A 16,274-nucleotide genomic window follows, 5' to 3' on the forward strand; every position below is an offset into this window, starting at 1 on the left:
TATGCAGAAATATAGAAAATTCTAAAGGGTTCACAAACTTTCAAGCAGCATTGTATATATTACTGCAAGATATAATTGTGTAATTTTTCCTTTTGATTTTGGGTTGAAATATGAAGTTTCAAGAGATTCACTCATACATCCCAGTGTCCTAAATTTTCTCTGTGATGGCAGGAACATTGTACACAAATCTGTTCGGTGTCACTCCGCAGGGCAAACATATTGATCTGTGGAAACCACTAGCTAAATGATCAACAACTGACAGGCAGCGGAGATCGAGAGCAATTGTTGGAGCAATGTTTCCAATGTTTTAACATTTCAGAGAGGGACTCTGCCAACTGAAATAAACACACAATCAATTCAGCTCACAAGGTTTTAGCCATGCTGTTTTTTCCCCTTCATTTCATTACCACAGTCTCTTGATGCTATTTTCATGTATCATCTACAATTGTAACATAATGTTTGGCGTTTGAAAATGCCAAGGTGCTTTCAAATGGGAATTTTCACTGGAAGGGTTTGAAATTAAAGGCTCTTGTAAAAACTATTGTGTGCTCTGCTATGATGAGGTTGCCATGGTGAGGGAAAGCTCGTTATTTTTAATGGTTCTACGCTTAGCGCTGCAGAGCCTAAAGCAATGGCAATGACAAACTGCCAACCTCAGCAAACGCTCTGTGTGGGGCACGTTATAAGGGTGAAAGTGCCATATACACACACTCACACACACACACGTTTGTTTTTGTGAAAAGTGGGGACATCCCATGGGCGTAATGGTTTTTATACTGTACAAACTATGTGCTATTGCCATACACCTACCCTACACCTAAAGTTAGCCCTCACAGGAGACTGTGCATTTCAACTTTCCCCCCAAAAAACTCACTCTGTATGATTTATAAGCGTTTTGAAAAGTGGGGACATGGGTCAATGTCCTGGAAAGTCACCTTCACCTTGTAATACCTGTGTCATTATACAAATTTATGTCCTCATTTGTCACAAAAACACACGCACGCACACACACACACACACACACACACACACACACATAGGCCTACCTGCAAACACTGGCACAAGTAGACGCCTTCAACAGAAATCAGTCTGCCCTCTTGTGGAGGTGGCCTGCAAGCAAACATATTTATTAACCACCTTCAGCCCACAGTATCTAACTATAATTGATTGTATGAAATCTTGTCATTTAGGCTGGAGGACAGAAGGAACAGCTGGGATGGAGATGTGTAACAGAATCAGGGAATAATATATGTCTCTCAGCTCCACTCTATGACCATCAGTCCTCAGCAGGAGACACGTCTATCCATCACTGCCAATGAAAGATGGCCAGAAAGCCCTGCAGTCTTCACTTCAACATTTTTTACTCAGTCTTACCTCTCTTCCTTATCTTATTGCACTTTTGCCAAGTAGGACATGTTCCTGGATTAACAATGTTGATACTGGAACATTTCTTAAATTGAACCAAAGCACCAAAATGTATAATAAAGTCCATCCTTACTGCTAAAGGGATCTTTCACCCAAAAATTAAAATTCTGTCATCATTTACTCGTCCTTCACTTGTTCCAAACCTGTATGAGATTGTTTCTTTAGCTGAACACAAAAGAAGATATTTTGAAGAATGTTGGTAACCAAACAGTTGTCAGTAGGCACTGACTTCCATAATATTTTTTTTTAATATTTTTAAGTCAGTGGCTACTGTTTGGTTGCCAATATTCTTCAGAATATCTTCTTTTTTGTTCAACAGAAGAAAGAAAAACATACAGGTTTGGAACAACTTGAAGGTGTAAACTATGACAGATTTTTCATTTTTGGGTGATCGATCCGTTTTGAAGCCATATGATAGCTTTGAACAGATCAAAATGTAAGTCAGGCCTAGCAATGTTTTTGGGAAAACATCGGCCTTACACTCAAGCATAAATTCTTGCTCATAACACAGGTCTAATTCTGATGTCCCTTCAGCAGGAGGAACGGTACAGGTCACACTCGCCGCCTGTTGTTGATCATCCTCCAGTTCACCAGAAAATAAGAGCTGATGTACTAAGCAAAGAGAAGACTGTCTTCATGTACTTTTAAAGGATTAGTTCACTTCCAGAATAAAAATGTCCTGGTAATTCACTCACCCCATGTCATCCAAGATGTTAATTTCTTTCTTTCTTCAGTCACAAAGAAATTAAGTTTTTTGAAGAAAGCATTCTAAGATTTTTCTCCCTATAGTGGACTTCAATGGGACCCAACAGGTTAAACGTCCAAATTGCAATTTCAATGCAGCTTCAAAGGGCTCTACTCGATCCCAGCCTAAGAATAAGGGTCTTATCTATCAAAATGATTGGTCATTTTCTAAAAAAAATAAAAATGTATATACTTTTTAACCACAAATGCTTGTCTTGCACAAGCTCAACTTCACACATTACGTAATCGCCTTTGAAAAGTCACTGGTGGTTAGTTCTGTGTACTTTGGTTCAAAAAGGTAGGGTAGGGTGAAAAACATCATTTTTTATTTATTTTTTACTCTCTTTGCATGTTCGCTTGGGTCAGTACTTCCACCTATATCACACGTGACCTTTCCAATGTGATTGCATGAGGTCAAGCTAGTGCAAGACGAGCATTTGTGGTTAAAAAGTATATCAATTTAAATTTTTACGTGACATGGGGTTGAGTAAATTTGTTATTCTGGAAGTGAACTAATCCTTTAAGTATCACAGTTCTCTGCTGTTCTCTGACTTCTATCCAATGTATGGCCTCATGGGTAAATTGTTCAATGGATTCACACTTCAGAATCTCAGCAGAACGAGTACGTTATTTGAGTATTTTTCAGGTTTATGAATAATGTGTATTTACATACTATGCACAGTGGGAAAAAAATTATTTGATCCCCTGCTAATTTTGGACGTTTGCCCACTGACAAAGAAATTATCAGTCTATAATTTTAATGGTAGGTTTATTTGAACAGTGAGAGACAGAATAACAACAACAAAATCCAGAAAAAGGCATTTAAAAAAAGTTATAAATTGATTTGCATTTTAATGAGTGAAATAAGTATTTGATCCCCTATCAATCAGCAAGATTTCTGGCTCCCAGATGTCTTTTATACAGGTAAGGAGCTGAGATTAGAAGCACTCTCTTAAAGGGAATCCTCCTAATCTCAGTTTGTTACCTGTAATAAAGACACCTGTCCACAGAAGCAATCAATCAATCAGATTCCAAACTCTCCACCATGGCCAAGACCAAAGAGCTGTTCAAGGATATCAGGGACAAGATTGTAGACCTACACAAGGCTGGAATGGGCTACAAGACCATCACCAAGCAGCTTGGTGAGAAGGTGACAACAGCTTGTATGATTATTCGCAAATGGAAGAAACACAAAATAACTGTCAATCTCCCTCGGTCTGTGGCTCCGTGCAAGATCTCACCTCATGGAGTTACAATGATCTTGAGAACGGTCGAGGAATCAGCCAAGAATTACACCGGGAGGATCTTGTCAATGATCTCAAGGCAGCTGGGAACATGGTCACCAAGAAAACAATTGGTAACAAACTACGCTGTGAAGGACTCAAATCCTGCAGCGCCCGCAAGGTCCCTCTGCTCAAGAAAGCACATGTACAGGCCCGCCTGAAGTTTGCCAATTAACATTTGAATGATTCAGAGGAGAACTGGTTGAAAGTGTTGTGGTCAAATGAGACCAAAATCGAGCTCTTTGGCATCAACTCAACTCGCCGTGTTTGAAGGAGGTGGAAACATTATGCTTTGGGGTGTTTTTCTGCTAAAGGGAACAGGATAATTGCACCACATCAAAGGGACGATGGACGGGGCCATGTACCGTCAGGGCCAGGGCATCGAAGCCACCCAGGGCATTGAAAATGGGTCATGGATGGAGATTCCAGCATGACAATAAAACAAAACACACAGCCAAGGCAACAAAGTAGTGGCTCAAGAAGAAGCACATTAAGGTCCTTGAGTGGCGTAGCCAGTCTCCAGACCTTAATCCCATAGAAAATCTGTGGAGGGAGCTGAAGGTTCGAGTTGCCAAACGTCAGCCTCGAAAACCTTAATGACTTAATGACAGGATCTGGAAAGAGGAGTGGGACAAAATCCCTCCTGAGATGTGTGCAAACCTGGTGGCCAACTACAAGAAACGTCTGACCTCTGTGATTACCAATAGGGATGGGTACCGAAACTCAGTATTAAATCGGTCTCGGGGCTAAATTATGAAAGACCGGAGTATCGATAAGCTCTGACGTTATCGGTACTTCTGTCGGTATTGGAGAAATTAAGAAAACACACATACATTTATTGTTGCGCTCCCTCTCTCTCTCTCTCTCTCTCTCTCTCTCTATATATATATATATATAAATAATGTCGCCAGCTGTTTTTGTGCAATAATATTCAAACATTTGTCTATGATGCATTTTTGCTATGCGCAATTCAGAAGCCAGATCGCGCTCACGCGAGGAGCTTCAGCACACGCAACATGAAAGTCCTGTTTAATTGATAGAAGAGAGAACCAACTATTCAAACATCTGCTCACACTTTAGGCCTGTGGCTGTTATATTAAGCTAAGTATTATTATTTTTTTTTCGATTTTGGCTTCCAAGGATTAGAGCCGCATTTCTTCTAGCAGGCTGAAATGTGTGTGCGCGCGTGTGCCTGCGCGGCGGCGTGCTCCAAAACGGACAAGCAAAGTACACTTTGAGCTTCGGGCGCGTCGAAATAACACACAAAAATATGCCAAAAAATACACACACAATGTGTCAAAATGGCCGGTTATGAGAGTCTTCACTTTTATGTTTTAAGTGGACGAGAACAGTTGGGAGAAAATCCGATGTGTGTCAGTATATTGTCTTAAAGTATCAGACTGGAGCTTGAGCCATCAATGTTAATCAAAGAACAAAATGCAAAGAGAAAATCACCCACAGCTCTTAATCTGAACAACGTTATAGCTTTAATAAACATAAATCTATCAGTACATACAGTGAAAACTATGCAGTGCTCATTTACATTTGATTACTTTTGTAACTATTACTTACCTTAACATTAATATTAGTAGACCTTCATGGAAAAATGAAAGCACTGTTTATTTCATTTCGTTTGTGTGTTTGTTTTATTGTATTTGTCAGTTTGTTTTACTTTGTTTCTTTGTTCATGTTGTTACTGTATCTTATCTTATGTATATAAAACACTAAAAATACCTGCACACTGGTGCATTTACAAATTGATGAAGTGCAGGCATTTTTAGTGTTTTATATACATAAGATAAGATACTGTAAGAATATGAACAAAGAAACAAAGTAAAACAAAAAGTACCGATAAGAATACCGTTAAAGTACCGGATCGATAAGCAGTATCGGTAAGAGTAGTAATACCGTTAAAATCTTAACGATACCCATCCCTAATTACCAACAAGGGTTTTTACTAAGTACTAATGTACAAGTACTAAAGTTTTGCGAAGGGGTCAAATAGTTATTTCACTCATTAAAATGCAAATCAATTTATAACTTTTTTGAAATGTGTTTTTCTGGATTTTTCTGTCTCACTGTTCAAATAAACCTGCTATTAAAATTATAGACTGATCATTTCTTTGTCAGTGGGCAAACGTGCAAAATCAGCAGGGGATCAAATCATTTTTTTTCCCCAGTATAGTAGTATGAAATAGAAAGCATATTCTGACAGGAGGTAAGAAAACTTTATTTTTTAGATAATAATAATAATAATTAATAATTCCTTACATTTATATAGCGCTTTTCTGGGTACTCAAAGCGCTTTACATAGAAGGGGGGGGGGGTCTCCTCAACCACCACCAATGTGCAGTATCCTGGATGATGCGACGGCAGCCATATTGTGCCAGAATGCCCACCACACAGCAGCTTATTGGTGGAGAGGAAACAGAGTGATGAACCCAATCAGAATATGGGGATGATTAGGAGGGCATGATGATGGACATAGGCCATTGGGCGAATTTGGCCAGGATGCTGGAGTTACAACCCTACTCTTTTTCGAAGGACATTCTGGGATTTTTAATGACCACAGAGAGTCAGGACCTCGGTTTAACATTTCAGCCGAAAGATGGTGCTTTTTGACAGAATAGTGTCCCCATCATTATACTGGGGCATTAGGACCCACATAGACCACAGGGTGAGCACCCCCTGCTGGTCTCACTAACACCTCTTTCAGCAGCACCTGAATTTCCCCAGAGGTCTCCCATCTAGGTACTAACCAGGATCAACCCTGCTTAGTTTCAGTGGGCAACCGGTCTTTGGCTTTAGGGTGATATAGATGTTTTGCTATACACCAGGTCAAAAAAATTTAAGTCTGATAGAAAAGTAACAGCACACCTTTAGTTGACCACTGCACAATTTGAGGTATCTCCACATTTTTTGACAGTTTATTGACAACTGACCTTTTTCCTGCAACATTTAAAAGAAAATCCACTAATGTGATCGCACCTTTGCCCTATACACTCTTAAAAGGTTCTTAAAAACTTTTCACAGCAATGCCATAGAAGAACCATTTTTTGTTCCACAAGGACCATTCAGTCAAAGGTTCTTTAAAGAACCATCTCTTTCTTACCTTTTTATAATCTGAAGAACCTATTTTCCTTCTTTTTTTTGTGAAATAGAACGGTTCTTCAGATGTTAAAGGTTCTTTATGGAACCATTTAGACAAAAAAAAAGGTTCTTCTATGGCATCGTGAAGCACCTTTATTTTTAAGAGTTTATGGGAAACAGTAATAGTGATGTTTGGCTTTGTAGCCATGACTAATAATATTTAAAAAGGGTTTAGAACAAAGCAAACAGACTCATAAACCTAATTCATCATAGAAAAACTGCAAAGCTGGCAGTTATCCGTCACATATCTTACCAGTTATTAAAATACACTGGTTGACTTGACTTGCTGACAAATTCAAGATAACAGGACAAAAATGCACTGGTTATCACTCAAGCGCATCCACATCTCATTCTCCTTCACAAAGATTCAAGAAAGAAGATGGAGAGCGTGTATAAATGCATATCTGGGCCACACATGAAGAAAGCGGTTTCACTTCAGATGCATCTGCTGATAAGATCTGTCCTTACTGTGACTGGGCCCTCTTATCACAAAAGAGACACTCATCTAGTGCTATTGTTGAGCCGCTATCAGCTTTACACTACAATTTCGCTCTGAGCGCCTGCGGTCAATGTACCTCCATCGACCTTTTGTTGTGGCCTTTTTGAGCAGCAAAAAAGACCATTGGGATCATCCAAAACATTTTTGCCTCTCCTGGTCAATGTCGGCCCTATGAAAATTACTCTTTCAAAAGAGATGGAGCTTTGCGCTAACTAGCGCCATGAATGGCGCACATGACGATTAAAGAGCTAAAGGTGAAGTCTCTGTTTGATGTGGCGAGACAGAGACAATGATACTCATTATCGCTGGCGCTGCAAATGTCTCCACCTCTGGATTGGATCAGGTGCTAACAGGTTGACATGAGAGTAATTTCTAACTCGTCTAGGGTAATTGAAGGGCAGCCATATAGAACAGATTTATAGGCTACATTTTATGGCTCGATGATAACTTTCTCTCGTCTGCTGCACTGTGGGATTGTTAGGCTTGGCTCTTTGCCTTAAATTAAAGGAGGTTTGGAAGGATGAGAATAAAAATACAACTCTAAACCGCTGATATCAAATTCTGATCTGTGAGGCCTTATAAGGTCAACGCCAAAACCGACATCCCATGATAAGAACTCATATGCCAGGATTCACTTTAATGCTCTTTTCTGAGAACTGACAAGGATAAACGTCGAAAAAGCTTTGCGATCTTTTAGTTCCAGTTGGGAGCGTCACACGTTATGTCACACTACATGGGGAAAGTTGTCACGAAGGAATCTTCCATTAACATATTCAAGCTGAAACTTTCCTGTGTGAAAATCTGCCTTTTTCCTGTGTTTTTCACGACTGGAACAACTGCAGACAGAGGAATCTAGACAAAAGTACAATTATAAATCATCTTTTCTCAATCCAGGAATAAAAAGCTGTCTAAGTTTAGCGTCTAAAGCGGTCGAACAGCGTTCCCTTTCACTTGAATGATTATCTCTATCTCTGTATCTCTTGGTTGGCCGCCATGGCGACTGTCCGAACTGAAGAAAAAATGAATTACCTCCATAAGTACATTTAACTAAAGAGATAATTGAATCTTGTCTTAGGTCTTTGAACAGCATGGCTCTTAGCAGAGATTGTTATCTATTGGGATATGGATAGACCTCAAATGCTTATTGAGCTGTTTTAAAAGGGGAAATCCTTCAAACTGATGTAGACGCTGACAGACATGAACAGAACACCGTGGTCCTTCCACATTACTGACTATAAATATAAAACCGCTGTGTGAAAATGCAATAATTGTCAGGAACGAGAACGGGATCCAATAGCCGGTGAATAAATCCAAATATTTATTTGCCAACAAAACAAAAAACAACAAAACAAAAAACAGAAAGAGCTCAGTCCAAAAGTCAGCCGGACGGCGTCCTCCGCCAGCAAACAGTCCGTTAGCACAACGTGAAGATCAATCCAGCTTCAGCCGAGGCAGCGGGGCAAAGTGACGGCGAGACTGCAACAGCCAGCCGCCGCTGAAATCCAGAGTAAGCGCCGGGCGCGAACCGGGAGGAATCGGGAGGAATTACTGTGACGAGGCGGGCATTCGGGCAGAAAACATCCAAGGCAGAGAGCCAACCAGAGTCCTAGAGATGCAGGCGAGTACACAAAGTGAAGGATGCAAAAAACAGGAGCGCCAGACCGACAGGACTAGAAAAATAAACAAAAACGATATTGGGTCAGCATACACAACCAGCAGCGAGAAAAACATTCGTTCAGAATCACGCATACGGACTGACACAGAACGACAGACACGAGGGCAAGATAAAGGGGAGATAATGAGGACAAGATAGAGTGCAGGTGAGTAGAGAGAATTAGCAAACAGGATAACAAGAGGGGCGGAGTCGACACAACGTGACAGCGGAGCACATGGCAAGCTGTCAAAACAAAGACCACGTGCTCCAGGACAACAAAACAAGGCAGCCCCACCGAGATCCTGACAGTACCCCTCCCCCCACGGGACGCCACCAGGCGACCTAAGTGGGGGGTTTACCTTGTCTCCGGAAGAGGTCCTCGATCAACGACCGATCCAGAACGTCCCGAGCCGGGACCCAACTCCTCTCCTCTGGACCGTAACCCTCCCAGTCCACCAGGTATTGAAAACCCCTGCCACGACGACGAACATCTAGTAATCTCCTAACAGAATAGACAGGAGAACCATCCACTAGACGAGGGGGAGGGGGGGCAGGGGATGAAATGTTGGCATTAAGAGCAGATCTGAAAACAGGCTTAACCCTGGATACATGAAAAACAGGGTTTACCCGACCAAGAGAAGGAGGTAACTTGAGCCGCACCGCAACCGGATTAATGACCTTGTTGATCTGGTATGGGCCAATGAACCTAGGCGCTAACTTGCGAGAGACAGCCTTGAGAGGCAGGTCCTTGGTAGACAGCCATACCTTCTGACCACAGACATAGCGGGGTGCTGGAATCCGGTGACGGTCAGCTGCTGCTTTGGTCCGTCTGGAGGCCTGGACCAAGGCCTTCCTAGCCTTTCTCCAGACACTACGACATCTTTGGACAAAGGCTAGGGCAGACGGTACCGCAGCCTCGGGTTCCTGAGAGGGAAACAAGGGAGGTTGATAGCCAACAGAACATTCAAACGGGGACATACCTGTGGAGGCTACAGGGAGAGTATTGTGGGAATACTCAACCCAAGTGAGCTGTTGACTCCAGGAGGCAGGATTGCGGGACGCCAGGCAGCGGAGAGCCCGTTCGAGATCCTGATTGGCTCGCTCACACTGACCGTTGGACTGGGGATGAAAACCTGACGACAGACTCGTAGAGGCCCCGATCTGTCTACAGAATTCCTGCCAAAAACGGGAGACAAACTGGGGACCCCTATCAGAGACAACATCAACCGGAAGACCATGGATCCGGAAGACGTGGTCAATGACCAGTTGGGACGTCTCCTTGGCAGAGGGGAGTTTGGGGAGGGGCACGAAATGAACCGCTTTAGAGAAGCGATCCACCACCGTGAGAATCACGGTGTAACCTCTCGAAGGGGGTAAGCCAGAGACAAAATCTAAGGCTATGTGTGACCAGGGACGAGAGGGGATGGGCAGGGGCTGGAGCAGACCAACGGAGGGCCGGTTAGAGACCTTGTTCTGGGCACAAACTGAGCAAGCCAATACGAACTGCCTGACGTCCTGGCCGATGGAGGGCCACCAGAATCGCTGGCGGATGGCAGCCAGCGACCTCCTGACTCCTGGATGGCAGGAAACCCTAGACTCATGACCCCACTGAAGGACCTCAGGGCGCAGCGCCTCCGGCACGAACAACCGACTCGCAGGACACTCCACTGGAACTTCCACCCCTCGTCCGGCCTCCTCCACCCTCCGCTCGACGTCCCAGGAGAGAGCCCCAACCACTACTCCTTCCGAGAGTATGGCATAGGCCGGGGCCTCCTCTCCCGGGCGCTCGAACTGGCGGGATAGAGTATCGGGCTTAACGTTTTTGGACCCAGGCCGGTACGAAAGGGTGAAGTTAAATCGGTCAAAGAAGAGTGCCCAGCGAGCCTGGCGCGGGCTCAGCCTCTTGGCCGAACGGATATACTCTAAGTTCTTATGATCCGTCCAGACCAAGAAGGGTTGCGCCGACCCCTCCAACCAGTGACGCCACTCACCCAAGGCCAACCTAACCGCCAGCAGCTCCCGGTTGCCAATGTCGTAATTACGCTCAACCGGGCTGAGACGATGGGAGAAATATGCACAGGGGTGCACCTTCCCATCACTAGGAGAACGCTGGGACAAGACTGCGCCTACCCCGACATCAGAGGCGTCCACCTCAACGATAAATTGCCGTTCGGGATCTGGAGTGGAGAGAACAGGAGCAGAGATAAACCGGGACTTTAAATTATCAAAGGCCTCCTGAGCCTGAGCACTCCAGGTGAACGGTACCTTAATGGAGGTGAGTGCCGTTAAGGGTGCAGCTACCTGGCCAAAGTTCCTGATGAATCGCCGGTAGAAGTTGGCAAACCCCAAGAACCGCTGCAGAGCCTTCCTAGTGTCGGGAACAGGCCACTTGGCGACAGCCTCGACCTTGGCCGGATCCGGCTTTATCTCCCCAGCTGATACAATAAAGCCCAGGAAAGAAACTGACTTGGCATGGAACTCGCACTTCTCCGCCTTGACAAACAGCTGGTTCTCCAGCAACCGTTGGAGGACTTGGCGCACGTGCTGAGTGTGTACCTGAAGGGAAGGGGAAAAGATGAGAATATCATCGAGGTACACAAAGACAAACCGGTTAATCATGTCTCCCAGCACGCTATTGACCATGTCCTGGAAGACAGCAGGGGCATTAGTGAGCCCGAACGGAAGGACCAGGTATTCATAGTGTCCCGTGGGGGTATTGAAGGCTGTCTTCCACTCATCGCCCTCGCGAATGCGGACAAGATGATAGGCGTTGCGGAGGTCTAACTTAGTGAAGACCTTGGCTCCCTGCAAGAGTTCAAAGGCTGACGACATTAAAGGCAAGGGGTACCTGTTCTTTACGGTAATGTCATTCAGCCCCCGGTAATCAATGCAAGGACGCAGAGAGCCGTCCTTCTTCTTGACGAAGAAGAACCCAGCGCCCGCAGGGGAAGACGAGTGGCGAATGAGTCCGGCCTTTACAGATTCCTGAATGTATTTGTCCATAGCCTCTCGTTCAGGACCCGACAGGGAAAAGAGACGACCCCGGGGCGGGGAAGTGCCAGGAAGGAGATCGATGGCACAGTCGAATGGCCGGTGGGGAGGAAGCGAGGTGGCTCGGGACCTGCTGAAAACCAGCCGCAGATCAAGGTACTCCTCCGGAACCCCGGTGAGGTCAGCCGCTTCAACCTGCAACACAGGACACACAGACACAGGAGGAGAGGCAACACCTAGACAGCAAGCATGACAAGACTGACTCCAAGACATAATCTGACTACGGGACCAATCCACCTGAGGGTTGTGCTGAACCAACCAAGGATGCCCCAGAACCAGACTAGCATTAGGGGACTCCATGAGGAACAGCACAACCGACTCGTGGTGATTGCCCGACACAACAAGACTTACACGGGGGGTGGTGTGGGTGATCGTGGCTATAGGCTGGCCAGAGAGGCCCCAGACAGTGACAGGTGAGGAAAGGGGAATGGCAGGAATGCCCCAGCTCTTAGCCGTGCTACAGTCCAGAAAGCTGGCTTCAGCGCCTGAATCAATAAGAGCCTTGCAGGAGTGGGTGGAGTTCAGATAGGTGATGGTGGCAGAGAGCTGGGTGCGAGATTGAGGGAGGATTAGAGGAGAAGCGCCCACCAGGACTCCCCGGTTAACTAGTGGGCCTTGGCTTTTAAAGGGCAAGATATAGCAAAGTGACCCGGCTTCCCGCAGTAGAGGCAAAGACCCTGAACCAGCCTTTGTTGTCTCTCTCGGGCAGACAATCGAAGACCCCCCAACTGCATGGGCTCAGGATCAGGCTGGGGTGACTGAGGTGGTGGGTGGCCCTTGAAAGGCTGGGTCTCCTCCAGCCCCCAGGACAAGCGGGGAGCCAAGCGACGCTGTCGCAGGCGCAGACGACCTTCGACCCGAATGGCCAAATTGATAAAGCCCTCTAAGTCCTGTGGTTGCTCGTGGGTGGCTATTTCATCCTGGATCTCGTAGTTAAGCCCCTCCCGAAACGTAGCTCGCAGCGCCCCCTCATTCCAATCGCAGGAAGCAGCTAGCGTTTTAAATTGGATGGCATACTCAGTAACGGAACGGCCTCCTTGACGGAGCCGTACTAGTTTGGATGCAGCCTCATCTCCTCTTACAGAACGGTCAAAAAGCCTTGTCATCTCACCGCGAAAATCCTCAAAATCATTGCAGAAAAAAGCTCCTGCGTCCCATACGGAAGTCCCCCACTCGCGAGCCCTACCCGTCAGCAGAGTAATGACGTAAGCAACTTTTAACCGTTCTGTAGCATATCGCCGGGGTTGCAGCGCAAAAACCAGTGAACATTGAGATAAAAACGCCCGACATGAATTCGGATCTCCGTCATATAAGGGCGGGTTGTTGGCGTGTGGCTCGGGCTCGCGGTGAGAAAGAGTTAAAGGGGCCGATGAAGCGGAGGACGACTGAACGTTTAGTTGGAGTTCACGGAGGCGGCCGCTTAATTCCGCCACCTGGACTGTGAGGGTTTCGACCTCCTGAGCTGTGGACGAGAGTTGGCTGGCTTGGTGGCCGAGGAGAGCTCCTTGATGAGCAATGGCTGATCGAACAAACTCCTCACCCGCTGGATCCATATTGGTCAGTCCGTACTGTCAGGAACGAGAACGGGATCCAATAGCCGGTGAATAAATCCAAATATTTATTTGCCAACAAAACAAAAAACAACAAAACAAAAAACAGAAAGAGCTCAGTCCAAAAGTCAGCCGGACGGCGTCCTCCGCCAGCAAACAGTCCGTTAGCACAACGTGAAGATCAATCCAGCTTCAGCCGAGGCAGCGGGGCAAAGTGACGGCGAGACTGCAACAGCCAGCCGCCGCTGAAATCCAGAGTAAGCGCCGGGCGCGAACCGGGAGGAATCGGGAGGAATTACTGTGACGAGGCGGGCATTCGGGCAGAAAACATCCAAGGCAGAGAGCCAACCAGAGTCCTAGAGATGCAGGCGAGTACACAAAGTGAAGGATGCAAAAAACAGGAGCGCCAGACCGACAGGACTAGAAAAATAAACAAAAACGATATTGGGTCAGCATACACAACCAGCAGCGAGAAAAACATTCGTTCAGAATCACGCATACGGACTGACACAGAACGACAGACACGAGGGCAAGATAAAGGGGAGATAATGAGGACAAGATAGAGTGCAGGTGAGTAGAGAGAATTAGCAAACAGGATAACAAGAGGGGCGGAGTCGACACAACGTGACAGCGGAGCACATGGCAAGCTGTCAAAACAAAGACCACGTGCTCCAGGACAACAAAACAAGGCAGCCCCACCGAGATCCTGACAATAATTTTAAAGCACAAATGACAACATCTGACAAGATGGGAAGATGAATGTGTACTTTAGCCCATATTTGAGCTCTGGTTTTAGATTCTCCATACTTGATACTCTTAAAAAGTTCCAAAATGTAATCGGATTCTACAATTCATTATCATTGTTGTGATCTCGTTTTAAAGCAATATCCTCATTTGCATTACTGGCTGAGATATATAACTTCATTCTTTATGATTTATAAGTTTGTTTCTTCATGGGGACTAAAAATGTCCAGACAAGAACAAGGATTTTGGATATTGCCATTTTGTTCCCATAATGTAATGTATACCATTACCTGAACCACATGTGTATATTACAAGGAAATGGCAAATAACACATTGAATTAAATGTGAAATTTTAAAGTAGAAAAACAAAAATAGTATTTATTTTTTGTACATATACTCTAATAATACTTTACAACTTTTTTTTTACAACTTTCAAAAACCATTTTTGTATACTCCTTTGTGCATGCTCATTTCCTACATTTTTACAGTCATTTAACAATTACTTAGAATATTATTAAATAATGATATTCATAATGATTTATGATTCTATAATTACATATCATTATTTTAAAAAAATCTGTTAAAGTAGGGCACAATATACTGTATAATTTGAAGGATTTTTTCCGTATTTATTTTTTTACAGATGTTTTACCAGTATTTTTAATTTTGCAGTTCATTACAGTGTTTTAGGGTTAACAGAAATGTCTGTAAAAATGTATGGATAATGTCATGTGTAATAAGCTGCCAGTACGTTTTCTATTATTTTACACTAGTTGCCCATTATCTCTTACATTTAGTGTGGAAGGTACTAAATATTATAGGATGGCTAAATGTGACCGAGAGTGAAATAAATAACTGATTTTTGAGTGACTAAATATGCTCTACCCATCTGGTCTGATACACTTTTTCTTTTGGTCATGCTATCTAATGTGTCCATCTTTGACATGCAGCACAGTCTGTCACTCAAACAACAGTGTGACCCTTATCTCCCCTCTACATTAAGCCAGTGCACTAGACATTAATTCAATACAAAGCCTCACCCTATATCTGACCTGGATCAATGCATTGACTCTTTATGCACTCACAAAAGCAGAGAGGCTGACAGTGGATCAAACGGCCCACATTCCCACGCCATCACTCAGGCATCCTGCAGGACAGCACGGGGTCCTGACACACGTGCATCTGATCACACACCCAGTCGACACAATCAGCCTGCGATCTCATGACCACGAGACGAGTTTGAAGCAGTGCCGCCGGAGCTCACACAACGACAAGATCTCTGTGAGAAAAGGTTGGAATGAGTCCCTGAGGAGAACAGCTGAGGAAGGGGAATGCTTTGTACAAGATACAGGGATACAGTGATACACTCGAAAAAGCATATGACAGAGTGTTATCCACCCGAGGGATGTGTTTATTTGATTTCAGATACACAGAGAGCATTTCATTGACTGTTTATAGGTGATTCTGATGTTTCTACAGGCTGCCAAACTCCAAAAGTGACAAAAAGTATTGCAAAGCACTGAATATGCCTCATTATATGATACTCATTAAATTATTATTCTATTTTTTTTTTTTGGATATTTCTGTGGGCATAAAGTCAAACATGTCAGGGTGATACAACTGTCCTGATATCATAATGAAGAAAATAAAGCCTCATTAAATCCTTGAAAAGCACATTACGTTATCAAGTACACTGTAAAAAAAAAAAAAAACTCTCTTTCTCTCTCTCTATATATAATATATATATATATACATACTTTTTTTTCAAAGTTGTAAATAAAGATTATTGGAGTATATTTTACAAGAAAGTATTCTATCAGTTTTTATACTTAAAAATTTCACTTTTAATTCAGTGCATTACTTGCCATTTCTCTGTTATTGTTTGTATAATAACTAGCAATTTCTGAATGAAAATAGTTTCTACACCAATTTTTTTGTATTCTACATGATAAAAATATATATATTTTTGCAGTTCTAAATAAAACAGCGAGGATAGGTTTTACAAGAAAATACTGTTTCAGTCTTTCTACTTAAAAATGTCATGTTTAATTGTTCCTTTGTATTTATTTGTGAAATTTACTTGTTATTAAAAGTGTTTCAAAGTAAATCCTATACCATTTTTTTCAGAGTACTGAATAATAACAATAGTATTTTAACAAAATTGCTTCACCGCT

Source organism: Barbus barbus (genome assembly GCF_936440315.1).
Source record: "Barbus barbus genome assembly, chromosome: 39".
NCBI lineage: Eukaryota > Metazoa > Chordata > Actinopteri > Cypriniformes > Cyprinidae > Barbus > Barbus barbus.